At 53.2% G+C, this 25,407-nt stretch overlaps 3 protein-coding genes across 6 annotated transcripts in view; 2 read left to right on the forward strand and 1 right to left on the reverse strand.

The window, feature by feature from the left end:
* CLIP2 (CAP-Gly domain containing linker protein 2) overlaps nucleotides 1-7,187 on the reverse strand; it is a 113,056-nt gene extending 105,869 nt beyond the window's left edge. For all 4 annotated transcript variants that reach the window (XM_050783647.1, XM_050783644.1, XM_050783646.1 and 1 more), the window contains exon 1: nucleotides 6,856-7,187. The gene's annotated coding sequence lies outside the window, so the exon portion shown is untranslated. The remainder of the gene's footprint in view (nucleotides 1-6,855) is intronic.
* ABHD11 (abhydrolase domain containing 11) overlaps nucleotides 1-25,407 on the forward strand; it is a 997,569-nt gene that overhangs the window by 419,963 nt on the left and 552,199 nt on the right. The gene's annotated exons all lie outside the window — the stretch shown is intronic.
* RFC2 (replication factor C subunit 2) overlaps nucleotides 1-25,407 on the forward strand; it is a 112,080-nt gene that overhangs the window by 43,710 nt on the left and 42,963 nt on the right. The gene's annotated exons all lie outside the window — the stretch shown is intronic.

Consider the following 25,407-nt stretch of genomic DNA (forward strand, 5'->3'; position numbering starts at 1 on the left):
TGGGCGACAGTGCAAGACTCCATCTCAAAAAAGAAAGAAAGAGGCCAGGCGCGGTGGCTCAAGCCTGTAATCCCAGCACTTTGGGAGGCCGAGACGGGTGGATCACAAGGTCAGGAGATCGAGACCATCCTGGCTAACCCGGTGAAACCCCGTCTCTACTAAAAAATACAAAAAACTAGCCGGGCGAGGTGGCGGGCGCCTGTAGTCCCAGCTACTCGGGAGGCTGAGGCAGGAGAATGGCATGAACCCGGGAGGCGGAGCTTGCAGTGAGCGGAGATCCGGCCACTGCACTCCAGCCTGGGTGACAGAGCGAGACCCCGTCTCAAAAAAAAAAAAAAAAAAAGAAAGAAAGAAAGAGGCCGGGCGCGGTGGCTCAAGCCTGTAATCCCAGCACTTTGGGAGGCCGAGACGGGCGGATCACTAGGTCAGGAGATCGAGACCATCCTGGCTAACACGGTGAAACCCCGTCTCTACTAAAAAATACAAAAAACTAGCCGGGCGAGGTGGCGGGTGCCTGTAGTCCCAGCTACTCAGGAGGCTGAGACAGGAGAATGGCGTAAACCCGGGAGGCGGAGCTTGCAGTGAGCTGAGTTCCGGCCACTGCACTCCAGCCTGGGCTACAGAGCGAGACTCCATCTCAAAAAAAAAAAAAAAGAAAGAAAGAAGGAAGGAAGGAAGGGAAGGAGAGAGGGAGGGAGGGAAGGAATGGGTTTGTGCAGGGAACAGCCTACATTACAAAAGGGAACAGCCTAGCAGAAGCAGAAAGGTACAAGGTGGCAAAAAACCCAGACGCCCAACATTACTTCTCCCTGCCGCCAGTATAACTCCCCCAACTTCACACTCAACGTGGGAGAATAGTGGGTTCTTCACTGAGCCCCCAGACAGACACTCTACTCCCTGCTGCTCCATTCTCGACTTTTCTTCTTTTGCCCCCATCATGAATGCCCTCCTTAACTGCCTCAAGCCCACCTACCCTTCAAAACTCAGCCGCCACTTGATGCAGTGGCTCACACCTATAATCCTAGCACTTTGGGACGCCAAGGTGGGAGGATCCCTTGATCTCAGGGGTGTGAGACCACCCTGGGCAACACGGTGAAACCCTGTCTACAGAAAAATATAAAAATTAGCTGGGCATGGTGACATGCGCCTGTAGTCACAGCTACTGGAGAGGCTAAGGTGGGAAGATGGCTGGGAGGTCGAAGCTGCAGTGAGCTGAGATCACGCCACTGCACTCCAGCCTGGTTGACAGAGCCAGGCCCTGTCTCAAAACAAACCAAAACAAAACCTAGCCCCAGTTCTTTTTTTTTTTTTTTTTTTTTTTTTTTTTTGAGACGGAGTCTCGCCCTGTCGCCCAGGCTGGAATGCAGTGGTGCCACATCGGCTCACTGCAACCTCCGCCTCCCAGGTTCAAGCGATTCTCCTGCCCCAGCCTCCCAAGTAGCTGGGATTACAGGCGCACGCCACTACGCCCAGCTAACTTTTGCATTTTCAGTAGAGACGGGGTTTCACTATGTTGGTTAGGCTGGTCTCGAACTCTTGACTTCGTGATCCGCCAGCCTCGGCCTCCCAAAGTGCTGGGATTACAGGCGTGAGCCACCACGCCCAGCCCCTAGCCCCAGTTCTATTCCTCCAGGAAGCCCTCCAGACTACCCCACCCAACACACCACAGCCCGGCCTCCCAGCATAACCTTCAGATCAATATGCAACTGTTGCCCAGCCAACAGCTCCACTAGGCATCAAAGTGTCTGGCCTTGAAATGTTTCTGGAAAGCGCTAGTATTGTTTACATTGTCAGGAAGCAGGGCGGATGTCTTCCCAATTTAGTAAAAGCTTCTGGAAGCTCAATGCTGCACACTGTGGGGTGGGCAGGGGCTAGAGCACCCCCAAAAGGAGCTGGCCAGAATCAGCCAGGTTTAACTGCAGGTAAGGGCAGACCAGCTTGAGACCTCAGGGTGGTGGGGGCGACGCTGAAAAACCAGGCCCTTCTCCTGGTGAGCCGGAAATTCCACCCTCTCATCCCAAGGGGCGGAAAAGGCAAAGGAGGGAAATGAATCGGGAGCGGGTGTCGCTCAGGGCTCAGGCTAGAGTGGAAGGTATGATCCCAGCCATGGAGCAAGAAACACTCCGTCAAGACAGAAGCCGTTAAGCAGAGAAGGTCCTAAATTCAGGCCTCGTTAATAAAAGCCATCTGGCCTGTTTCGCCTTCTACTCAGAAGGGAAACGTTTCATTAACATTTTGAAGCATTTTCCTCTGCAAACACGAGTTTTGTATTACTGGTTCCGTTGTGACTAGCCTTGCAGCCCAGTGAGAAGAGCCAGGTCAGGAGGCTCAAAAGCTCGGGTCTGGCTGGGCACGGTGGCTCATGCCTGTCATCCCAGCACTTCGGGAGGCCGAGGCGGGCAGATCACTTGAGGTCAGGGGCTCGAGACCAGCCTGGCCAACATGGTGAAACCCCGTCTCTACTAAAAATACAAAAATTAGCCAGGCGTGGTTGCACGTGCCTATAATCCCAGCTACTCAGGAGGCTGAGGCAGGAGAATTACTTGAACCCAGGAGGCAGAGGTTGCGGTGAGCCGAGATCACACCATTGCACTCCAGCCTGGGCAACAAGAGCGAAACTCCGTCTCAAAAAAAAAAAAAAAAAAAAAAAGCTCAAGTCCTACACTGCCGGTCGGACCTACATTTCCAGGTCCTGAAAGGAGAGAGCCTCCTCCTGTCCCAGGGCAGGGCTAGGGGAAGCCAGTCGCAGGCAGCCCTGGCCATCGCACCTGTCCTCTCCTCCCCACACGGGCCTGATCAGTGCACTCTGGTTTCTTTCAACAAATCACGCTGCAACTGATCAGTCCCACATCCGGTGGCACAATGGCTAATTGACCATGGGTCTGCCTCCTCCATCAGCTCATGAGCTCCCTGAATGCCCAGCTTCGCTGGTCCTCACCTAGCACACAACTTTCATCATCAATGCAGCCAACCAATTATCCCAGCTGTGCCAGCCCCGTTTTCAACCCCCAGCCCCAGAGACCACGTGGCCTGCCCCCCACCAGCCCAGCAGAGGCGGGTGGGCTTCCATATCCAGGCTGGACTAATCAGTGTCTCTCTGCACCCCAAGATGAAGGAGACCCCCATTGGGAGGTCCCGTGGACTCAGGCTACAGCCCCGTTCAACACAGCCACGCTCACAACCCAAGGAGACGGAGCCCGTAGGGGAAAGGAGAAGGAGACAGGATGGATGCGCTGAGAGAGGCCGAGAAAATGAAACCGCAGTCCACAGAGAGGAAAGCCAGAGGAGGAGCTGCCTGCCAGCTTCCGGGGTCCCGGGGGGCCAGGTCGCCTGCAATTGTTTGCTGCACAAATTCTCTGTTCTCTACTCTTAAGTCCCTTTTCACTTAACCTAATTGAAGGAGGTTCCTGTTCCCTGCAACAAAATAATTCCAAAGGTATGGGATCGGAGGGCACTCCCACACCACCCTCAAAGCCAGCCCTGCTCCTCAAACCATGCCCACTCCTCGCAGTTTATTAAAGGGGCCACAGCAGCCTTAGGTGAGGCAAGTCTGGGTGTGCCCAGCCTGGGAGCATGGGGAGAGGTGCAGTGGAAAGATACAACTGGGGGCGGCCCCTAAAAGGTAGATAGCGTATTTGGACTTTGCACCTGAGCAAAAGGGGTGGGTGTCTGAGAAGGCAGGATCATAATTGTTCGGGGACATGAACCTGAAGAGGGTGGGTAGAACACTGTGGCTGAAGGAGGCATACCTCCCAGGCATACAGTAGGTGCTTAGCAAATGCATCAAGGGCAGACACAGCCACCTCTTTGCACCAGGATATTCTTATCTGTTAAATGTAGGCAGCCTTATCAAAATATCCACAAATGAAGGAATGAATTTAAAGAGCTTAGAACCAGGCCGGGTGTGGTGGCTCAGGCCTGTAATCCCAGCACTTTGGGAGGCCAAGGTGGGCAGATCACTTGAGGTTAGGAGTTCCAGACCAGCTTGGCCAACACGGTGAAACCCCGCCTCTACTAAAACTACAAAAAATTAGCCAGTCTTGGTGGCATGGGCCTGTAGTCCCAGCTACTCGGGAGGCTGAGGCAGGAGAATTGCTTTAATCCGGGAGGTAGAAGTTGCAATGAGCTGAGGTCACACCACTGTACTCCGGCCTGGGCGACAGAGCAAGACTCCATCTCAAAAAAGCTCAGAACCATTCTCCACAAAGTAAGCACTTAATATATACTTTTTTTTTTTTTTTTAACCTGCACAAAATCTGAAGTTCTCACAAGAACCAATGGGCAGGGAATTAGAGGGTCACAAACGCAGCTTCCCTCCCCTGGATATGGAAGTGGAGGTAGAGCAGGTGGCATCAAGAGGGTAGAACTGGCTGGGCACGGTGGCTCACGCCTGTAATACCAGCACTTTGGGAGCCTGAGGCAGGTGGATCACCTGAGGTCAGGACTTCAAGACCAGCCTGGCCAACATGGTGAAATCCTGTCTCTACTAAAACTACAAAAAAATTAGCCGGATGTGATGGCGCATGCCTGTAATCCCAGCTACTGGGGAGGCTGAGGCAGGAGAATCACTGGGGGCGGAGGTTGCAGCAAGCCAAGATCGCACCATTGCACTCCAGCCTGGGCAACAAGAGCAAAATTCCATTTCAAAAAAAAAGACGGCAGGACCAACTGTCAGGGTGGCAGGGCCAGGAAGGGAGGCCAAGAGGGAACTGGGGGACCACACGTGGGCAGGCCTGCCAGGTGGGGAGCAGGGACAGCTGGAGCTGTGGGGAGATGGCCTTTCCATCACCAAGGGAGGCAGGACCAGGGAGGAGGCTGCAGTGAGGCAGAGAACAGCGGGTCCCGGGTCAGGGCTAACCAGCAAGGCTGCTTGAACAAGGACAAACAGCCTGGAGTGGGCATGAGCCTCCTCTTCCTGAAACGTGTGTGAGTGGAGGCTGGGAAGCCACTCTACAGCAGCAACAACACTTACAGGACATCTACTCTGTCACAGGGCACAGTTCTCCTAACAACCCTAAAAGCCAGATACCATAAGGATCCCAATTTTACAGATGAGGATGTCCAGGCAGAGAGAGACGCAATGTGCGAGGTTACATAGCTAGGCAGTGGCAGAGCTGGGATTTGAACCCGGGCTGTTAAGCTCCAGCATCTGAACTCTTCGCCGCCAAGGTAGACAGCAGATGCTGGAAAGCGACTAGTGCTCCTTGGAGTAAATTCCCCCTGCTGGGATTTTGGGCTCTGAGTGCAGAATTCCAGGCACCACCTTCCCAGGCTGCACAGTGCCAGTGCCGAGGGCTGGAGTTTGCAGGTGCACACAGGTGAGTGTGGAGCAGGCTCCTCCCAGGCACCTCTACCTGCCTCTTCTGCCTTTGGAGCCCCTCTCCATCTCCACCCCCTCCACCTGTCCTGAAGCCAGAACCCCATCATTCCCCGGCAAGGCACTGCAGACAGGAATGCACCCTGTCCTCAACCGCAGGTCTAAGTCCCCTAAATCCTAAACTGTTTCTCTAACCCAATAGCCTCCTTTTCTGACTCCAAGCCCTTATCCATGCTATTTCTCCTGCACGAAACCCCCTTCAAGCATCCTGGCAGCAAACTTCTGCATGATGCTCTATGAAGCTTCCTGGTCTGCCCCATCCTCCAGAGGACCCCCTCTATGCCCCCAGCTTCCCCACTAATGCACTCATCAAACCCAGGGGCTGCATTTTTGGGGGGCACTGAGGCTGCTGTCCTGTGTATCAGCCAGCCCCTAGAAGTTCTGGGTCAGGTAACAACAGCTGAATGAATGAAGGGCTTATTGTTTACATTTACAACTGATGGGGAAGAGGCTTCTGGAGCACACACGTGGTGCTCCCTGCACCCTCCTCCTCCTCTTCTGCCCAAAGCCCTAGGCCACCCCACCCACCTCCCTCAGGCATCCTGCAAGAGTGAGGGCAGCCCCCCTCATCCCAGACCCCCACTTCTCATCCAGAAGAGAGAGGAAGGGTCTCAGACACTGGGGGACACACTGCTGGATGGGTGATTTCCCCCCAAGGTGCTCCCTCTGCCCGTCCTTCCCAGGGTGGGGCTGGGGCCTGCGTGGCAGTGCCCAGTGGGCACCAGCTCGGCCCAAGCTCCGCCTGAAAGGTCCAAACGGGCGGGCACTGGAGGCTCAGCCAAGCATCCTCCGCGGCCGCCGCCCCTCCCCGGGAGGAGGGCAGAAAATCTGCTGCCTCACCAGCCACCAGCGCCAGCTTGGGGGGGCACCCCCTGAGGGAAGCCGCCCGCCTCAGTCTCCTCCTACCCCTCCTCAGCCATGCACTCCAACCAAGTTTCGCAAAGGGCATCGGCCAGGCGACCCCATAGGGTGCAGCAGGGAGGAGTGGGGGGCAGTCCCTGTTCTCCCAGGCCCCAGGTTTGGAATGGGGGCTGCATGGCCGCGCCCACCAGGCTGTGCTCCCCAGGCTCTGTGAGCCCAGAGAGCCCTGCGGCGCGTCCAGCCGTCTTGCTCTGCCCTTGGAAGCGGGGACAGGCTTCCGTCCCAAAAGACGGGCCAAACCCTTGTCCGTGGGTGGCGACCCTGATGAGGCTGGTGATGCCTTCAACAGGAGGACCCGCAGCCCAGGAATAGCCCCCAACCCTGGCACCCCAAGCAGCGCCCCCTCCTCTCCTGCAAGCAACAGGGAAGTTGGGGCACACCCCAGCCAGCTCCCGCCCACGCCCACCGACCGGCCTCGAACCCTCCCGCCCCTGCCCACGCCCCGACAATGCCTCCCGGCCGGCAGCCCCGCTTTCGGCCAGGCCGCCGCCCCCCATATCTCTCCGTCCTTTGTTGCCCGCGCGACCCCCTCCCTCGGCCCCTCTGGCGGCCCCTACCTTCGTCCCTCCAGCATCAGGCTAAGCGGCCAGAGGCCCGGAGAGCCCCGGCCTCCTCTTCTCGGGCCCGGGCGCGCTGGGGGGCGAGGATGCTGCGGCCCCTCCCTGCGCGGCGCTGCCCACCGGCTGCACCCCCTCCTGGCGCCGGGGATCCCAGCGATCGGTGCTCGGAGCCCGGGTCTCGCGCCCCGTCTCCGGGAAGGCGGGAGGCGTGCACCGAGGCCGCCCGGCAGCCGCCTGCGCGCCCCGCGGCCGAGCCGAGCCGAGCGCCGCGCGGAGCCAGCGGAGCCAGCGGAGCCAGCGGCCCGGCTCCGGGAGGAAACAAAAGGGGCCGGCGCTGGGGCGGGCGCGGGAGGGCGGGGCCTGGGGCGGGCGGGAGGGGGGTGGGCGGGTCAGGCGCGCGCGGGCGGCCTCGCGGTTCTCAGGCCTCAGTGCCGCGCGGAAAGCAAGCGGGCGGGCGGAAAACGCGGAGCAACCTCTTCCCCCTCACCCCGCTCCATCTCTTTTCCTTCCCAGGCCGCAGGTGTCATTGGTGGGGCGTCCGGGGTTCTCCCACATCCACCTCCGCGCTGGGCACCTGGTGATGCTTATATCGCGTTTGGTGAAACACATCCTTCAGCCATGTTATGCTTGCAAAGATGTCTCGGGTTATTGGGACGGACCGCAGCTTGGAAAGGTGAGATGCTGTTGGCACTGGACAGAAAGGGATGAGGAGGGGGACAGTGCTGCTGGGGCGAAAACTTCCGGTCTGTATTGGGGCCAGCGTGGGTGGGGAACTTTGGCATAGGATCTCATGGTTATCAAGGATCTCATAGCCTGGGAGGTGGCTCACGCCTGTAATCCCAGCACTTTGGGAAGCCAAGGCGTGCAGATCCTCTGAGGCCAGGAGTCCGAGAACAACCTGGGCAACGTAACATAGTGAGACCTCCGTCTCTCCAAAAATACAAAAATTCGCTGAGCGTGCGCCTGTGGTCCCAGCTACTGGGGAGGCTGAGGTGGGAGGATTGCTGGAGCCCAGGAGATCGAGGCTGCAGTGAGTCATGATTAAGCCACTGCCCTTCAGCCTGGGCGACAGAGCAAGACTCCGTCCCAAAAGGAAAAAAAAAAAAGGATCTCATGGTGATCGGCTCCCAAGATACAAATGAACCCTCTCCGGGACAGGATGCCTCTACTGCTATTTTAGAGGAGTTGAGACAGCTGCCAGGTCCCCTCCTGCGTGGAGAGGCAGATGCCAAGTTTCAGCTCAGAAACTAAGCAGGGACCAAACCCTGACGCCTGGCTGTGCCCAGGCTGCGGTTGGCTTCTGTGGCTTGGTTTCCCTCTGTCCCCCCTTGATAAGCTAGCCTGGATGCCTTTGACCTAGCTGGCCTTCTACCAGTCCCGCCCTGCCCCCTTTCTCTGTTTGACAAATCATACTTCCGCTTCAAAGCAGAGCTTAAATGTCCCTGCTTTTCCCTTGAGTGCAGGAATGTGGGTGTTGGGGGAGGTTGTGGTCTGTATGGTGAGACTACTGTTCTGCGGGAGAGAGGTGCCACATATGGTCTTGTTCCTATCCCCTAAGGGACCCAGTGCAGTGCTTGGCAGAGGGTAGACAACCAGTAATATTTGTTGAATGAATGCATGAACTTGCTAAGTTAACATTACCACCCCTCAACTGTCTTGGTATCCATAATCTTTGAGAAATGAGTGAACCCTTTTTTTAGAGAAGGAGTCTCACTCTGTCAGCCAGGCTGGAGTGCAGTGGTGTGATCATAGCTCACTGCAGCCTCAAATTCCCAGGCTCAAACGATCCTCCTGCCTCAGCCTCCAGAGTAGCTGGGACTATAGGCATGCACCACCATGCCCGGGTAATTTTTTTTATTTTTTATAGAGATGGGGTCTCATTATGTTGTCCAGGTTGATCTTAAACTCTTGGCTTCAGATGATCTTCCCACCTTGGCCTCCCAAAGTGCTGGGATTACAGCTGTGAGCCACCGTGCCTGGCCTAAACATTTTGACCTCAGTTTCCCCAACTGTAAATTGGTAAGAGTGTTTCTTTTTTTTTTTTTGAGACAGAGTCTTACTCTGTCGCCCAGGCTGGAGTGCAGTGGCATGATCTTGGCTCACTGCAACCTCCGTCTCCTGGGTTTACGCCATTCTCCTGCCTCAGCCTCCCGAGTAGCTGGGACTACAGGTGCCTGCCACCATGCCTGGCTAATTTTTTTTTTAATTTTTTTTGATATTTTTAGTAGAGATGGGGTTTCACCGTGTTAGCCAGGATGGTCTCGATCTCCTAACCTTGTGATCCACCTGCCTCAGCCCCCCAAAGTGCTGGAATTACAGGCGTGAGCCACCACACCCGGCCGGGAAGAGTGTTTCAATTCAGTTCAGCGAACACGCAATGCTGTAATGATAGAGAGTGGGCGTGGGGTCAGCCCTGAGGGGGTGCCCAGTTGGTGTGGACAGCCAGACTTGGAGACTAAGAAGGGAGGAGGTTCAGAGTGAGCTCCAGGAAAACTGGGCTTCTGTAGGAGATGTGAACCCATAGAGAGGGAGGGGACTCCGGGTGGAGAGGGCAGTGTTCAGGAAACAGCTAATTGTTCCTCGTGGCTGGGATGCATGACCTGTATATTAACAGTTATAACCCAGCCAGGCACGGTGGCTCACACCTGTAATCCCAGCACTTTGGGAGGCTGAGGCGGGCAGATAACCTGAGGTCAGGAGTTCGAGACCAGCCTGGCCAACATGGTGAAACCCCATCTCTACAGAAGATGCAAAAATTAGCTGGGTGTGGTGGTGCATGCCTGTAATCCCAGCTACTCAGGAGGGTGAGGCTTAAGAATGGCTTGAATCCGAAAGTCGAAGTTTGCAGTGAGCTGAGATCATACCACTGTACTCCAGCCTGGGCAACAGAGTGAATAAAATAAAATAAGATAAAATAAAATAAAATAAAATATAAAATAAAATAAGCAGGGATTTGCCAAGGTGACGTGGGTCCTGCTGGGATGTACCTGAGCTCACCTGAGTTCACCTGACCCCGCCCAGCAGATCTAGCCTCCCACGTGTGCCTCAGGAGGTAGGCAGGGGCCCCCAACCTTCACAGGTACCCCCTCCCTCACTGATGGCCCCCAGTATTATTCAGAGCAACAGCCTGTGGCCAACAGACCTTACCTGGCTGCGGGGGGGTGGAGCTTCAAAGGGCAACTCACCTGAGAGGGACACCTTTTGTCCTTGCTCCAGGTGAGAGAAGACAGGCTTCTGTCTTGTTAAAGTTTGCATTTGGGGGGCTGGGCGCGGTGGCTCACGCACTTTGAGAGGCCAAGGCGGGTGGATCATGAGGTCAGGAGTTCGAGACCAGCCTGGCAAACATGGTGAAACCCCGTCTGTACTAAAAATACAAAAATTAGCCAGGCATGTTGATGGGCACCTGTAATCCCTCCTACTCAGGAGGCTGTGGCAGGAGAATTGCTTGAATCCAGGAGGCGGAGGTTGCAGTGAGCCCAGATTGTGCCACTGCACTCCCGCCTGGGCGACGAACTGAGACTCCGTCTCGAAAAAAAAAAAAAAAAAGTTTGCATTTGGGTTTTTCTACTTCTTCCAGTAGCTGAATCTGATGCTGTCTGATGTGAGGGTTGGGGTCCTGGCCTTGGCCCCTGCCCTAGCCCCAGGACCCAGTGATGGGCGGGGATCCGGAGGGGGTGTTCTCCCAGCTGACCTCTCACCCAGGCCTTTTGTCTCCACTGAAACTGCTGATTTGGTCATTTTCTTGCTGATGCCGGCTGTGACCAGCAGCCTCAGGAGAGGATTTTTCATGGGAAGAGGGAGCTGGGAATAATTTTTGAGCCACAGCTGCATTCTCTGAGGCCTGCAATGGGCCAGCCACGGGAGAGGCCTGGGCTGCTTTCTCTATACAGGCCAGGTGGCTATCTCTCTGGTATACTACTTATTTATTTATTTGTTTGTTTATTATTTTACTTTTCGGGAATAGAGACAGAGGCTTTCTATGTTGCCCAGGCTGGTCTGGAACTCCTGGCCTCAAGTGATCCTCCCACCTCGGCCTCCCAAAGCGCTGGGATTACAGGCTCCAGGCACCACGCCTGGCCTATTTTTATTTTTTTGTTTTTCATTTTAGAATCCACAAGACAGCCACAGGATGGGATATTTTTGCAGTGCCTGAACTGCTGTTTAGAAGGCATTTGTTATAATGTGGGGAAACATTTATGTATTTACATCCACCAGAAAAACACACTTCATAAAACTGTGAGTATGGAGCCGAGCTCAGTGGCTTATGTCTGTGATCCCAGCGAGTGGGGAGGCTGAGGTGGGAGGATCGCTTGAGCCCAGGAGTTGGAGGCTGTAGTGAGCTATGATCGTGCCATTGCACTCCAGCCTGGGCAACAGAGCAAGATCCCATCTTTATTTTACCTTTTTAAAAAATTGTAGGCCAGTTGTGCTGGCTCACACCTGTAATCCCAGCACTTTGGGAGGCCAACGCAGGAGGATTGCCTGAGTCCCGGAGTTCGAGACCAGCCTGGGCAACATGATGAAACCCCGTCTCTACTAAAAATACAAAAAGTTAGCCAGGCATGGTGGCACACGTCTGTTATCCCAGCTACTCAGGAGGCTGATGCAGGAGAATCACTTGAACCCAGGAGGCAGAGGTTGTAGTGAGCCGAGAGCACACCACTGCACTCCAGCCTCGGTGAAAAAGTGAAACCTTGTCTCAAAAAAACTGGTAACTGTGGTGGGTTTGGGTGGGGGGAGTCCGTGGGATTTTTTTCTTCCCTTTTCTGCATTTTCCTGCAACAGGCATGTGCTGCTTTGAGGACTAATAAAAGAAACTTAAACCCAAACAGCTTCTGTTGAAATGATTGGATGTCGCTGTGGCCTTTCTGCCTAGCAGAGCAGAGGCAGCCCAGGGCGGCAGGTGGCACAGGCTAGGAATGGCGTCACCATGGAGATACCAGCTAAGGCCATCACACTGGTGGCCACACCCTTACTTTCAACTGCATGGGCTTTGCCTGTATCCAGTTCTCCCTGCCTTGGTGTATATGGGTCTTGGAGGAAGCCCTGGTACCTCCCTCCAGGTTGGCACAGTGCTAGTGGAAACAGCCCAGTGGTAAAGGAAGGCTATAGTAGCTCTCTGTTGCTCCCTGATAGGGGGACTTCCCCTTGTTGGGGGTTTCCAAGATGCATGGGGGCTTTTTCTATGCGGCCTCCCCGGATTTCCCAAGGGAAGATAACAAGGCCTCCCCTGCTAGGCGAAGGAAAGTTGACATGGCGCTGGGTGCGGTGGCTCACGCCTATAATCCCAGCACTTTGGGAGGCCGAGGCAGGCAAATCACCTGAGGTCGGGAGTTCGAGACCAACCTGACCAACATGGAGAAACCCCTTCTCTACTAAAAACATAAACTTAGCCGGGCGTGGTGGCAGGTGCCTGTAATCCCAGGTACTCGGGAGGCTGAGGCAGGAGAATCGCTTGAACCCAGGAGGCAGAGGTTGCCTTGAGCCGAGATCACACCATTGCACTCCAGCCTAGGCAACAAGAGAAAAACTCTGTCTCAAAACAAAAACAAAAACAAAAAAACTTTGCAGGTATTGTGGTGATAAATGAAGACCACCCCAAAGAGAACAAGCAAAGCCTGCTTATTGAGACCTTGTTATTGTAAGAGAAGTGGGCCAGCAAAGGCCAGCAAAAATTTTAAAAAGCTTTATTTATGTTTTGATATAGGGTCTTGCTATGTCGCCCAGGCTGGTCTTGAACTCCTGGGCTAAAGCAATCCTCCATGCCTCAGCCTCCCAAGTAGCTGGGATTACAGGCACGCACCACTGCTCCTCATTTATGGAAAACTTTTTTTGTTTTTAATAAATTTCTTTTTTTTTTTTTTTTTTTTTGAGACAGAGTCTGCTCTGTCGCCCAGGCTGGAGTGCAGTGGCGCGATCTCGGCTCACTGCAAGCTCCCCCTCCCAGGTTCACGCTATTCTCCTGCCTCAGCCTCCCGAGTAGCTGGGACTACAGGCGCCCGCCACCACACCCAGCTAATTTTTTTGTATTTTTAGTAGAGATGGGGTTTCACTGTGTTAGCCAGGATGGTCTCGATCTCCTGACCCCGTGATCTGCCCGCCTCAGCCTCCCAAACTGCTGGGATTACAGGCGTGAGCCACCGCACCCGGCAATAAATTTCTTTTAATTTATTTGTACTTTTTTTTTTAAGACAGAGTCTATCACCCAGGCTGGAGTACAGTGACGCTATCATAGCTCACTGCAGCCTCCAACTAATAGGGTCAAGCGATTCTCCTGCCTCAGCCTCCCAAGTAGCTGGGATACAGACACTCACCACCATGCCTGGCTAATTTTTGTATTTTTAGTAGAGACACAGTTTTCCCATGTTGGCTGGGCTAGTCTCGAACTCCTGACCTCAAGTGATCCACCCAGCTCAGCCTCCCAAAGTGCTGGGATTACAGATGTGAGCCCGGCCCAGAGTCAGTTGTTTTTGTTGTTGTTGTTTTAAGAAAGGGTCTGCCGGGCGCGGTGGTTTATGCTTGTAATCCCAGCACTTTGGGAGGCCGAGGCAGGCAGATCATGAGGGCAGGAGTTTGAGACCAGCCTGACCAACACGGTGAAACCCTGTCTCTACTAAATATACAAAAATTAGCCTGGTGTGGTGGCACATGCCTGTAATCCCAGCTATTCAAGAGTTTGAGGCAGGAGAATTGCTAGAACCCAGGAGGTGGAGTTTGCAGTGAGCTGAGATCGCACCACTGCTCTCCAGCCTGGACGACAGAGCGAAGATTCCATCTTAAAAAAAAGAAAGGGTCTCATTCTTTCTCCCAGGCTGGAGTGCAGTGGTGCAATCACAGCTCACAGACTTCTGGCCTCAAGCAGTCCTCCTGCCTCAGCCTCCCGAGTAGCTGGGACCACAGGCGAGCGCTACCACGCCTGGCTAATTTTTTATTTTTTGTAGGGATGGAGACCTATGTTGCCCAGGCTGGTCTCAGCCTCCTGCTGTCAAGCAATCCTGCCACCTCAGCCTCCCAAAGCACTGGGATTATAGGCATAAGCCGCCATGCCCGGCCAACTCAGTGTTTTAACCACTGTTCTCCCTGCCAGTCATGTGAAGCAGTGGCTGTGAGCAAGCGTTAGTGGGACACCTGGGACGCCACCCTGTGACTCATGTATGCAGCAGAAGCCAGGGGGCTGAGGCCTGATCACATGGGTATCTTCCCGCTGGATAACCCCTGAACCAGCTTTTTCAAACAAGGGCCTTGAGAGTGGGAGAATGTGGAAGGAAGAGGCCACCCCTCTGCTGTGTACAGCACCCACACTCACCAAGTGACAGGGGACTTAGTAGAAATGAGGGTATTTTTTTCTTTTTTTAGACCGAGTCAAGGCTGCAATGAGCTCTGATCACACTGCTGCACTCCAGACTAAGCAACAGAGGGGGACCCTGTCTCAAAAAAAAAAAAAAGAAAGAAAGAGAGAGAGAGAAGAAGGAGGAGGCTGGGTGCAGTGGCTCACACCTGTAATCCCAACACTTTGTTCGATTGAGAGGGAGTCTCACTCTGTTGCCCAGGCTGGAGTACAATGGCAGGATCTCTGCTCACTACACCCTCTGCCTCCTGGGTTCAAGCGATTCTCCTGCCTCAGCCTAGCAAGGAGCTGGGATTACAGGCACGTGCCACCACGCCTGGCTAATTTGTGTATTTTTAGTAGAGACGGGGTTTCCCCATGTTGGCCAGGCTGGTCTCGAACTCCTGACCTCAGATGATCTGCCTACCTCGGCCTCCCAAAGTACTAGGATGACAGGCATGAGCCACTGCGCCCGGCCAGGGAGACTTTGTCTAAGGACTTTGCATGCTGCTGGTGTGGCTCCCGCTGGGATGGACATCACTGCTCCCCAAAGCCTTAGGTGCTCATGGCCTCTACTCACCCTGGGGTCACTTCCTCCCTGGGTTCCAGGCTGGGCCACACACTGCCAGCTTCCTCCTGCCAGGGGAAGTTTCTAAAAGGTGCTGGCTAAGGGCCCCTCTGGAGTCTGTCAGTTTCCAGCCTCAAGGCCATCCTCCACAGCTGCTATTCCTCACTTAGCCCCACAGTCCCTGAGTCCTGTGGTTGTACATCTGTGTGTTATGTCACCCGGTCCAAGGCAGTGACACGCCCTGAAGCTTGTTTATTCTGAGTTTCCAGGAGCTGTCTGCTGGGGACACTGCCCTGGGCCAGGCTGGACTCTTTCTCCCCTGATTCCTGTAGGACTGCTCCCGGGACGCCTCTGCAAGACCGCACTTTCCCAGGCCAGGTCTAAGGGGGCATCTCTTCTGGGTTCTTTTGCATCCTTCTGATACTTTTTTTTTTTTTTTTTTTTGAGATGGAGTCCCGCTCTGTCACCCAGGCTGGAGTGCAGTGGCACAGTCTGGGCTCGCAGCAACTTCCGCCTCCTGGGTTCAAGTGATTCTCCTGCCTCAGCCTCCTGAGTAGCTGAAATTACAGGTGCCCGCCACCACACCTAGCTAATTTTTGTGTTTTGGGTAGAGACGGGGTTTCACCATGCTGGCCAGGCTGGTCTCAAACTGCTGACCTCAGGTGATCCAACCGCCTTCAGCCTCCCAAAGTGCTGGGATTACAGGTGTGAGCCATTACACCTGGCCTGGGCCACATACATTTGTGTGTTTGTTCGTTTGTTTGTTTGGTTGGTTGGTTTTTTGAGACCCGAGTTTCACTCTTGTCGCTCAGGCTGGAGTGCAATGGCGCAATCTTGGCTCACCGCAACCTCCGCCTCCCAGGTTCAAGCAATTCTCCTGCCTCAGCCTCCCGAGTAGCTAGGATTACAGGCATGCGCCACCACGCCTGACTAATTTTGTATTTTTAGTAAAGACGGGGTTTCTCTATGTTGGTCAGGCTGGTCTCAAACTCCCGACCTCAGGTGATCCACCTGCCTCGGCCTCTCAAAGGGCTGGGATTACAGGTGTGAGCCACTGCAACTGGCCTGGGCCACAGACATTTAATTCTTTAAGTGTGGAGCTTACGGGCGGCTTCCTGGAGGAGGTGACAGCCTAGGTGTGCCTTGAAGGACGGATGTGGCAGGCAGAGGGTGACGGTGGGAAGAACCTTGAAGAGCTCAAGCGGCCAGGGAATAGGGACCGAGATGAGGGCGGAGGAGTGGCAGGACTCAGTCAGGGAGGGCCTTGTATGGCTGGGCTGTAAAACTGGGCTTTTTCCTAAGGGCAGTGGGGAGCCCTGGAGGGTTCTAGGCAGGGGAGAGACGAATTTTAGTCTGAAGCCTGGTTCGCTAGGCCATGTGTGGACTGCATGGTGACAGATGGGAGGAAACAGTCTGGACCTTAGGTGTGAGCTGAGAAAAACCAAGTCATCGAGAACGGGATCCCCACACTCTGGGTTTCCGTCTCCTCCCAGCAACCCAAGGGCCTCCAGCCCCTGACGCCTCTGACGCTGGGACGAGGGTTTTGCTGCCTGCAGTTGAGGTACAAGGCGGACCTTAGCTGTCTGCCTCTGAAAGCTCCCAGTGTCCTGGCAGGGGGTAATTAGCCAAGCCTCACAGGGCCAGGGACAAGGACATGCTTGTTTTTCCAAGCCTGCTGTCCCACTGTGAAAATCAACATTCTTTTGTGTCCTTAAAGGGATATTAGGCTGGGTGGGTGGCTCACACCTGTAATCCCAGCACTTTGGGAGGCCGAGGAGGGCAGATCACCTGAGGTCAGGAGTTTGAGCCCAGCCTGGTCAACATGGCGAAGCCCCGTCTTTACTAAAAATATAAAAATTCCCCGGGCGTGGTGGCGGGTGCCCATAGTCCAAGCTACTCGGGAGGCTGAGGCAGGAGAATGACGTGAACCCAGGAGGCAAAGCTTGCAGTGAGCCGAGATCGCACCACTGTTCTCCAGCCTCGGTGACAGAGAGAGACTCTGCCTCAAAATAAATAAATAAACAAATAATAAAAAATAAAAAATAAATTACCTGGGTGTGGTGGCTGGTGCCTGTAATCCCAGCTACTCAGGAGGCTAAGGCAGGAGAATTGCTTGAACCTGGGAGGCAGAGGCTGCGGTGAGCCAAGATCGCATCATTGCACTCCAGCTTGGGCAATAAGAGCGAAACTCCAGTTCAAAAAAAAAAAAAAAAAAAAAAAAAAAAAGAGTGGGGGACACCTGTCAGGTAGTGCAGGGCAGAGGGACTGCTTCTGTACAAAGCATTTCACCCTCGCCTTTTCTTGCTGATTGGCAAGAAGAAGACGCCGCCACGATCTTGGTCCAGAGCGGTGAGCTCTGATAAAAGATTTAGCAAGGGCCAGGCACAATGGCACACACCTGTAATCCCAGCACTTTGGGAGGCTGAGGCAGGAGGATCACTTGAGCCCAGGAGTTCAAGACCAGCCTGGGCAACATAGCAAGACCGCATGTCTACAAAATAATTAGAAAAGTAGCCGGGTCTGGTGGTGCCCACCTGCAGTCCCAGCTACTCGGGAGGCTGAGGCATGAGGATTGCTTGAGCCAGGAGGTTGAGGCTACAGTAAGCCATGATTATGCCACTGTACTTCAGCCTGGGTGACAGAGCAAGACCTCATCTCAAAAAAAAAAAAAAAAAAAAAAAAAAAGGTTTAGCAAGGAGGAGGAAGTGGCCAAAATGAATTTTTTGTGTCTTTGGCAGGAGGATGTCTATGAATGTCATCAGTGAGCTGGTGCCTGTCCCCCTCTACCCTGGAGCTGAAGGCAGCTTCTACATAAACCCTCCTGGGGCCTGCTCCGTGACTCAGTTTCCCCATCATGTGCTGCTGCTTTTTTTTTTTTTTTTTTTTTTTGAGACGGAGTCTCACTCTGTCACCCAGGCTGGAGTGCAGTGGCACAATCTTGGCTCACTGCAAGCTCCGCCTCCCAGGTTCACGCCATTCTCCTGCTTCAGTCTCCCAAGTAGCTGGAACTACAGTTGCCCGCCACCGGGCCCAGCTAATTTTTTGTATTTTTTTAGTAGTGATGGGGTTTCACTGTATTAGCCAGGATAGTCTTGATCTCCTGACCTCATGATCCACCCACCTTGGCCTCCCAAAGTGCTGGGATTACAGGCGTGAGCCACCAGGCCCAACCGTGCTGCTACTGTTTTTTTTTTCTCTTTCGTTAAGGCTTCCCCTCCACCCTCCCTGCAGGGTCACTGGACTGGTGCCCCGTGCAGGGAGGTACACCAGAGTGTGGCCTCGGACCTCACAGTCCTTTCTGCTCGCTCATTGACCTGTTTGCAACTCTGGACTCACAGCCGACTTTGCAAACTGAGGTTCCCAGAGTAATTCTAACCCTTTGGGAATCGCCCTACCCCCAGACCGTGAACACGCCAAGGGCATGGTCCATCAGTCCAGGTCACCCTTGTGTGCCACTGGATGCATGAAGGAATGTTGACATCAGCCTAAGGTCCTGCGTCTGCTCCCAGTAGCCTGATGCCAGTACCTCAAATTGCAGGCTGAGAAGAGAACATAGGAGATGAGCCTTTTATAAGGCTAACCAGAGGGTCAGGAGATGGGCTCCAGCCGGGTGCGGTGACTCACGCCTGTAATCCCAGTACTTTGGAAGGTCGAGGTGAGAGGATCACTCAAGGCCAGGAGTTTGAGATCAGCCTAGGCAACACAGTGAAACCCCATCTCTAAAAAATTAAAAAATTAGCCGAGTGTGATGGTTCATGCCTGTACTACCAGCTATGCAGGAGGCTGAGGTGGGAGGATTGCTTGAGCCCAGGAGTTCGAGGCTGCAATGAGCTATGATCACACTCCAGACTAGGCAGCAGAGAGAGACCCTGTCTCAAAAAAAAAAAAAAAAAAAAAAGAGAGAAGAGGAGGCTGAGTGCAGTGGCTCACACTTGTAATCCCAACACTTTGTTTGTTTATTTGTTTGTTTGTTTGAGAGGGAGTCTCACTCTGTTGCCCAGGCTGGAGTTCAGTGGCAGGATCTCAGCTCACTGCAACCCCTGTCTCTCAGGTTCAAGCGATTCTCCTGCCTCAGCCTCCCAAGTAGCTGGGATTACAAGCGCCCGCCCCAATGCCCAACTAATTTTTGTATTTTTAGTAGAGACTGGGTTTCACCATGTTGGCCAGGCTGGTCTTAAACTGCTGACCTGCCCACCTCGGCCTCTCAAAGTGCTGAGATTACTGAGCTAGTGCACCTGGCCTTGTGATTCCAATACTTTGAGAGGCCAAGGTGGGAGGACTACTTGAGGCCAGGAGCTTGAAACCAGCCTGGGCAACATAGTGAGACCCTGTTTCTACAAAAATAAACAAATTAGTCAGGCATGGTGGTGCACGCCTATAGTCCCAGCCACTCAGCAGACTGAGGCCAGAGGATTGGTTGAGTTCAAGACTGCAGTGAACCATGACTGTGCCACTGCAACAGAGGGAGACCCTGTCTTGAAAGAAAGAAAAGAAAAGAAAAGAAAGAAAGAAAGAAAGAAAGAAAGAAAGAAAGAAAGAAAGAAAGAAAGAAAGAAAGAAAGAAAGAAAGAAAGAAAGAAAGAAAGAAAGAAAGAAGGAAGGAAGGAAGGAAGGAAGGAAGGAAGGAAGGAAGGAAGGAAGGAAGGAAGGAAGGAAAGGAAGGAACGAAAGAAAGAAAAAAGAAAGAGGAAAGGAAAGAAGGAAGGGAAAGAAAGAGGAAGGAAGAGAGAGAGAGAAAGAAGGAAGAAGGAAGGAAGCAAGGAAGGAAAGAAGGAAGGAAGGAAAGAAGGAAGGAAGGAAGGAAGGAAGGAAGGAAGGAAGGAAGGAAGGAAGGAAGGAAGGAAGGAAGGGGGAGGAAACACCAGGAATTTGCATGCACTGAGGAAGGCCATATGAGGACAGAGCAAGAAGGCAGCCGCCTGCAAGCCAAGGAGAGAGGCCTCAGGAGCAACCAACCCTGCCAACACCTTGACCTTGGACTTCCAGCCTCCAGAACTGTGAGAAAATAACTTTCTGTGGTTTGAGCCACTCAGCCTGTGGTATTTTACTATGGCAGCCCAAGCTGACTCATGCACCAGGAATTTCCACGGGACTGTGTCATACTTGCAAACGTCATCTGTGACTATGCTGGTGGGAGGACAGCAGATCTGGGGACCGGGCTCTGCAGCCTTCCCAAATGCAGCTTCCTGCGATTCCATTCTTCCACTTTGGCAGTCGATGAGTCAGTGGAAGATTTGCAAACACGGAGCTAAAGGAAGATCTGGAAAGGAGGAGATGCACTGGGGAGCGTGAAGGGCATTTGGAGCCCCGCCCCGTCCTTTCCCAGGTCCCTGGAGCCCATCCAGCTGACCACAGGCACCACTGAAATCCACCAGAGCAATAGAAAAATTAGCCGGGTGCAGTGGCGCTTGCTGTAAACCCAGCTTCTTGGGATGCTGAGGCACAAGAATCACTTGAACTCAGGAGGTGGAGGTTGCAGTGAGCCGAGATCACACCACTGCACTCCAGCCTGGGCGACACAGTAAGACCCTGTCTTTAAAAAAAAAAAAAAAAAAAAAAGTCTGGGTGCGGTGGCTCAAACCTGTAATCCCAGCAGTTTGAGAGACCGAGGTGGGTGGATTACCTGAAGTCAGGAGTTCGAGACCAGCCTGGCCGATATGGTGAAACCCCATCTCTACCAAAAATACAAGAATTAGCCAGGCATGTTGCCACACGCCTGTAATCCCACCTACTTGGGAGCCTGAGGCAGGAGAATGGCTTTTAGGTTGGGAGGTGGAGGCTGCAGCGAGCCAAGATTGTGCCACTGCACTCCAGCCTTGGTGACGGGGGGTCTGTCTTTAAAAAAGAAAAAAAAAAAGGTGCCCAACAGTATCTAGCACAGCAACTCCTCCACTGCATCGAGGCTGCCTGCCTGCCCACACTCAGCTGCAAGCTGCTGTCTCTCCAAGTCTCTCGTCGGCCTGAGGCCCAGAGAAGGAAGCCGGTGTGTCGGTGTGTCGTGAGTCCCCTCTCCCCACTGACATTCCTGACAACTCCCCATCAGGAAGGGAGTGCTGGGGCTGGAGACTGGTCATCCCTCTGGCCCCTTTGCCCTGGGTTTGGGATTCACACCCAGGAGACCCATGGAAACACTGAGACCCCAGTCACAGCGGAGGCTCCAGGTCCGTGAAGGGGGCGGTGAGGTCTCCAAGCCAGGGGTTGGGGGTCTGTAGGTCAGGGTGGGGGTGGGGTGGGGTCTCTAAGCCAGAGTATGGGTGGAGTGGGGGGTCTCTAGGTAAGGGTGGGGTGGGGTGAGGTGTCTAAGCCAGAGTACAGATAGGGGGTTGAGTGGTTTCTTGTTCAGGGTGGGGTGGGGTGGAGGTCTCTAAGTCAGGGTGGAGTGGGGTGGGGTCTAGTCCTGGGTTCTGTTCCCAACTCCGCTGGGTGACTTTTATACAGGTTTCTTCCCCAACCATCCTGGTCCTTGGTTTGGAAGATGAGGCGGGGGAGGTGTACATGCATGGTAAATTGCACTTGGTTTAGATTACAAAATAACGTGCATATGAAGTGGTTCTACAATGCATAGGCATGGCTTCAGGATAAGAAAATACACACCTATGTGAAGAACGCCTGGCTTAAAAAATAGAACTTTCCAAGTACCTTTGAATCCCCTAGTTTCCCCTCTCCATTCCCTCCCCTCCCTAAACATACCTGCTTAACTGAATTTTGGTTTTCTTTCCTTTGCTTTTCTTTATTTTTTTATTTTATTTTTATTTATTTATTTTTTTGAGACAGAGTCTTGCTCTGTCGCCCAGGCTGGAATACAGTGGCACGATCTCGGCTCACTGCAACCTCCGTCTCTCGGGTTCAAGCAATTCTCCTGCCTCAGCCTCCCGAGTAGCTGGGACTACAGGCGTGCGCCACCACACCCAGCTAATTTTTGTATTTTTAGTAGAGACGGGGTTTCACCATGTTGGCCAGGCTGGTTTTGAACTACTGACCTCATGATCCACCCGCCTCAGCCTCCCAAATAGCTGGGACTATAGGCAAGAGCTACCACGCCCAGCCGCTGCTTTTTTTTTTTTCTGTTAAAATTAAGTTTGTTCACTTTACAAAGTGATCCTTCACTTTGCAAAGTAATTTCAGAAGAGTGGTAAATAAGCTGTCGTTATGCATTTAAAATACAGATTTATTTTTAATCCGAGTTTTCAGGGAAAGTAACTTAGAGTGAGACATACTTGCTTTAAATAACAAATCTATAAATGACACAAATCAGTATGTTAGGATGCTAGAGGGCCCTGGAACATTTCGATTCAATTTCTTCATTTTAGGAAACAGGGAATTAAAGGTTATCTCTGGCAATCTGGAGATGCCGGGAACCCGACACAGGTCCCCTGAAGATGGAGAGGGAAACAGAGGCAGTAAAGGAAGCCCCTCTACTTAGGTGGGCTTCTTGGACCAGAACAGCTGCATGTCTGGATGTGGTGGGCTGTGAAATGATCCCTGCCTTGCTGGGTGGCGGGGGTGGAGGTGGCAGCCACCTCAGCTTGGGACCTGTCTCCAAGGACCAGCTATGCCCCTGGGCCCTGGCCTCCTGCACCTTTGGGTCCCACCAGTGAGCCTGGCTCTGCAGGTCCTCTATTCTGGGCGTGCCCTCCTCGGCCCTGGTCTCCTTCCCTGCATGTGCCCTGCCGGCAGCCAACCACAGTGCCCCCTGCAGGCAGGTTCATGTCCCTGCAAACACAACCCAAGCTTTTCCTCCAAAGTCATATTCCAGCCTTCTTAAAAGTGTGGGTTGGCCGGGCGCGGTGGCTCAAGCCTGTAATCCCAGCACTTTGGGAGGCCGAGATGGGCGGATCATGAGGTCAGGAGATCGAGACCATCCTGGCTAATACGGTGAAACCCCGTCTCTACTAAAAAATACAAAAAAAAAACTAGCCGGGCGAAGTGGCGGGTGCCTGTAGTCCCAGCTACACGGGAGGCTGAGGCAGGAGAATGGCGTGAACCCGAGAGGAGGAGCTTGCAGTGAGCTGAGATCCGGCCACTGCACTCCAGCCTGGGTGACAGAGCGAGACTCCCTCTCAAAAAAAAAAAAAAAAAAAAAAAAAAAAAAAAAAAAGGGTGGGTTTGGGCTAGGCGCGGTGGCTCACGCCTGTAATCCCAGCAATTTGGGAGGCCGAGGCGGGTGGATCACAAGGTCAGGAAATCAAGACCATCCTGGCCAACATGGTGAAACCCCGTCTCTACTAAAATACAAAAAAAAAGAAAAATTAGCCTGGCGCGGTGGCACCAGCCTGTAGTCCCAGCTACTAGGGAGGCTGAGGCAGGGGAATCGCTTGAACCCGGGAGGCAGAGTTTGCAGTGAGCCGAGATCGCGCCACTGCACTCCAGCCTGGGAAACAGAGTGAGACTTCATCTCAAAACAACAACAACAACAAAAACAAAACTGTGGGCCTGTCGCCGTGGCTCACGCTTGTAATCCCAGCACTTTGGGAGGCCGAGGCGGGCAGATCACGGGGTCAGGAAATCCAGACCATCCTATCTAACACGGTGAAACCCTGTCTTTACTAAAAAATACAAAAAATTAGCCGGGCGTGGTGGCGGGTGCCTGTAATCCCAGCTACTCGGGAGGCTGAGGCAGGAGAATGACTGGAACCCGGGAGGCGGAGCTTGCAGTGAGCCGAGATTGCGCAACTGCACTCCAGTCTGGGCGACAGAGCGAGATTCCCTCTCAAAAAAAAAAAAAAAAAAAATGTGGATTTGGGGTCGGTCGGGTGCCGTGGCTCACGCCTGTAATCCCAGCACTTTGAGAGGCCAAGGGACGCAGATCACTTGAGGTCAGGAGTTTGAGACCAGCCTGGCCAACATGGTGAAACCCTGTCTACTAAAAATACAAAAATTAGCTGGGCAAGGTGGCACACGCCTTGTAATCCCAGCTACTCAGGAGGTTGAGGCAGGAGAATCGCTTGGTTGAGGTTGCAGTGGCCACTGCACTTACTCCGAGCAACAGAGGGAGATTCTGTCTCAAACAAACAAACAAAAAAAGAATCCATGAATCCTGTTTCCCCAGAAAACCCTCTCCCATGGCTGCAATTGGTTCTCCGGAATACTCCTTCCTTCTCCTACCCACCGTCCAACCAGGCTGAGGCCACAGATACTTGGAACTCCTCAGCCCTGTCCCTACTTTTTTTGGCCTCAAATAAGAAATCAGGTGACACATCAGACTCAGGTCCCGGGGAACTCCCTGGGAAATCAGACACAGGCAGCCCAAGGGTGGTTTTTTTTTTGTTTCTTTGTTTGTTTTTTGGTGTTTTTTTTTTTTTTTTTTTTTTTTTTTTGAGACGCAGTCTCACTCTGTCGCCCAGGCTGGAGTGCAGTGGCGTGATCTCAGCTCTGCAACCTCCGCCTTCCTGTTCAAGCGATTCTCTTGCCTCAGACTTCCAAGTAGCTGGTACTGCAGGTGCACACCACCATGCCCGGCTAATTTTTTGCATTTTTAATAAAGATGGGGTTTCACCGTGTTAGCCAGGATGGTCTCCACCTCCTGACCTCATGATCCACCCACCTCCGCCTCTCAAAGTCCTGGGATTACAGGTGTGAGCCACTGTGCCTGGCCCCAAGGGTGTTTTTTTTTAAAGACAGAGGATATAGGATGGGGTGGTGCAGCCTCACTTAGAATCCTCATCCTCAAGGTCAAAAAAAATAAGAAAAAAAAAATTGAATTAAGTCGGTGTGGTGGCTCACGCCTGTAATCCCAACACTTTGGGAGGCGGAGGCAGGTGGATCACCTGAGGTCAGGAGTTCGAGACCAGCCTGGCCAACATGGTGAAACCTCGTCTCTACTAAAAATATAAAAATTAGCCAGGTGTGGTAGCGTGTGCCTGTAATCCCAGCTACTCAGGAGACTGAGGCAGGAGAATAGCTTGAACCCAGGAGGCAGAGGTTGCAGTGAGCCAAAATCATGCCATTGCACTCCAATCTGACCTACAGAGTGAGACTCCATCTTAAAAAATGAAATAAAATAAAATAAAGCAAAATCCAATGCCACTGGAAACCAGAAAAAAGAAGAAAAAAAAAGATTATTGGAAAAAAATGTAGAATCTTGGTCCTATGTCCAGGCATCATGGCTCATGCCTATCCCAGGGCTTTGTGAGACCAAGGCTGGAGCATCACTTGAAGCCAGGAGACCATCCAGGGCAACATAGCAAGACCCCCATCTCTACAAAAACTGTTTTTGGTTTTTTTTAGATGAAATTTTGCTCTTGTTGCCCAGGCTGGAGTGAAATGGCACGGTCTTGGCTCACTGCAACCTCTACCTCCTGGGTTCAAGCAATTATCCTGCCTCAGCCTCCCTGGTAGCTGGGATTACAAGTACCCACCACCACGTCCAGCTAATTTTGTATTTTTAGTAGAGATGAAGTTTCACCATGTTGGCCAGACTGGTGCCAAATTCGCGACCTCGGGTGATCCGCCTGCCTCAGCTTTCCAAAATACTGGGATTACAGGCGTGAGCCACCGTGCCTGGCCGAGATCTCCTTTTTTTATACGGCTCCTCTCACAGTGCCTGGCTCGCTGCAAGTGTTCAGTAGAGTACAGGGATTGTTACTCACACAGAGCGAGGATTGCCACTGTATTTGTTTGTACCAGAGGCTGGAGTGGAGGTTAGGAAACCACA

The sequence above is a fragment of the Macaca thibetana genome, chromosome 3 (genome assembly GCF_024542745.1).
Source record: "Macaca thibetana thibetana isolate TM-01 chromosome 3, ASM2454274v1, whole genome shotgun sequence".
NCBI lineage: Eukaryota > Metazoa > Chordata > Mammalia > Primates > Cercopithecidae > Macaca > Macaca thibetana.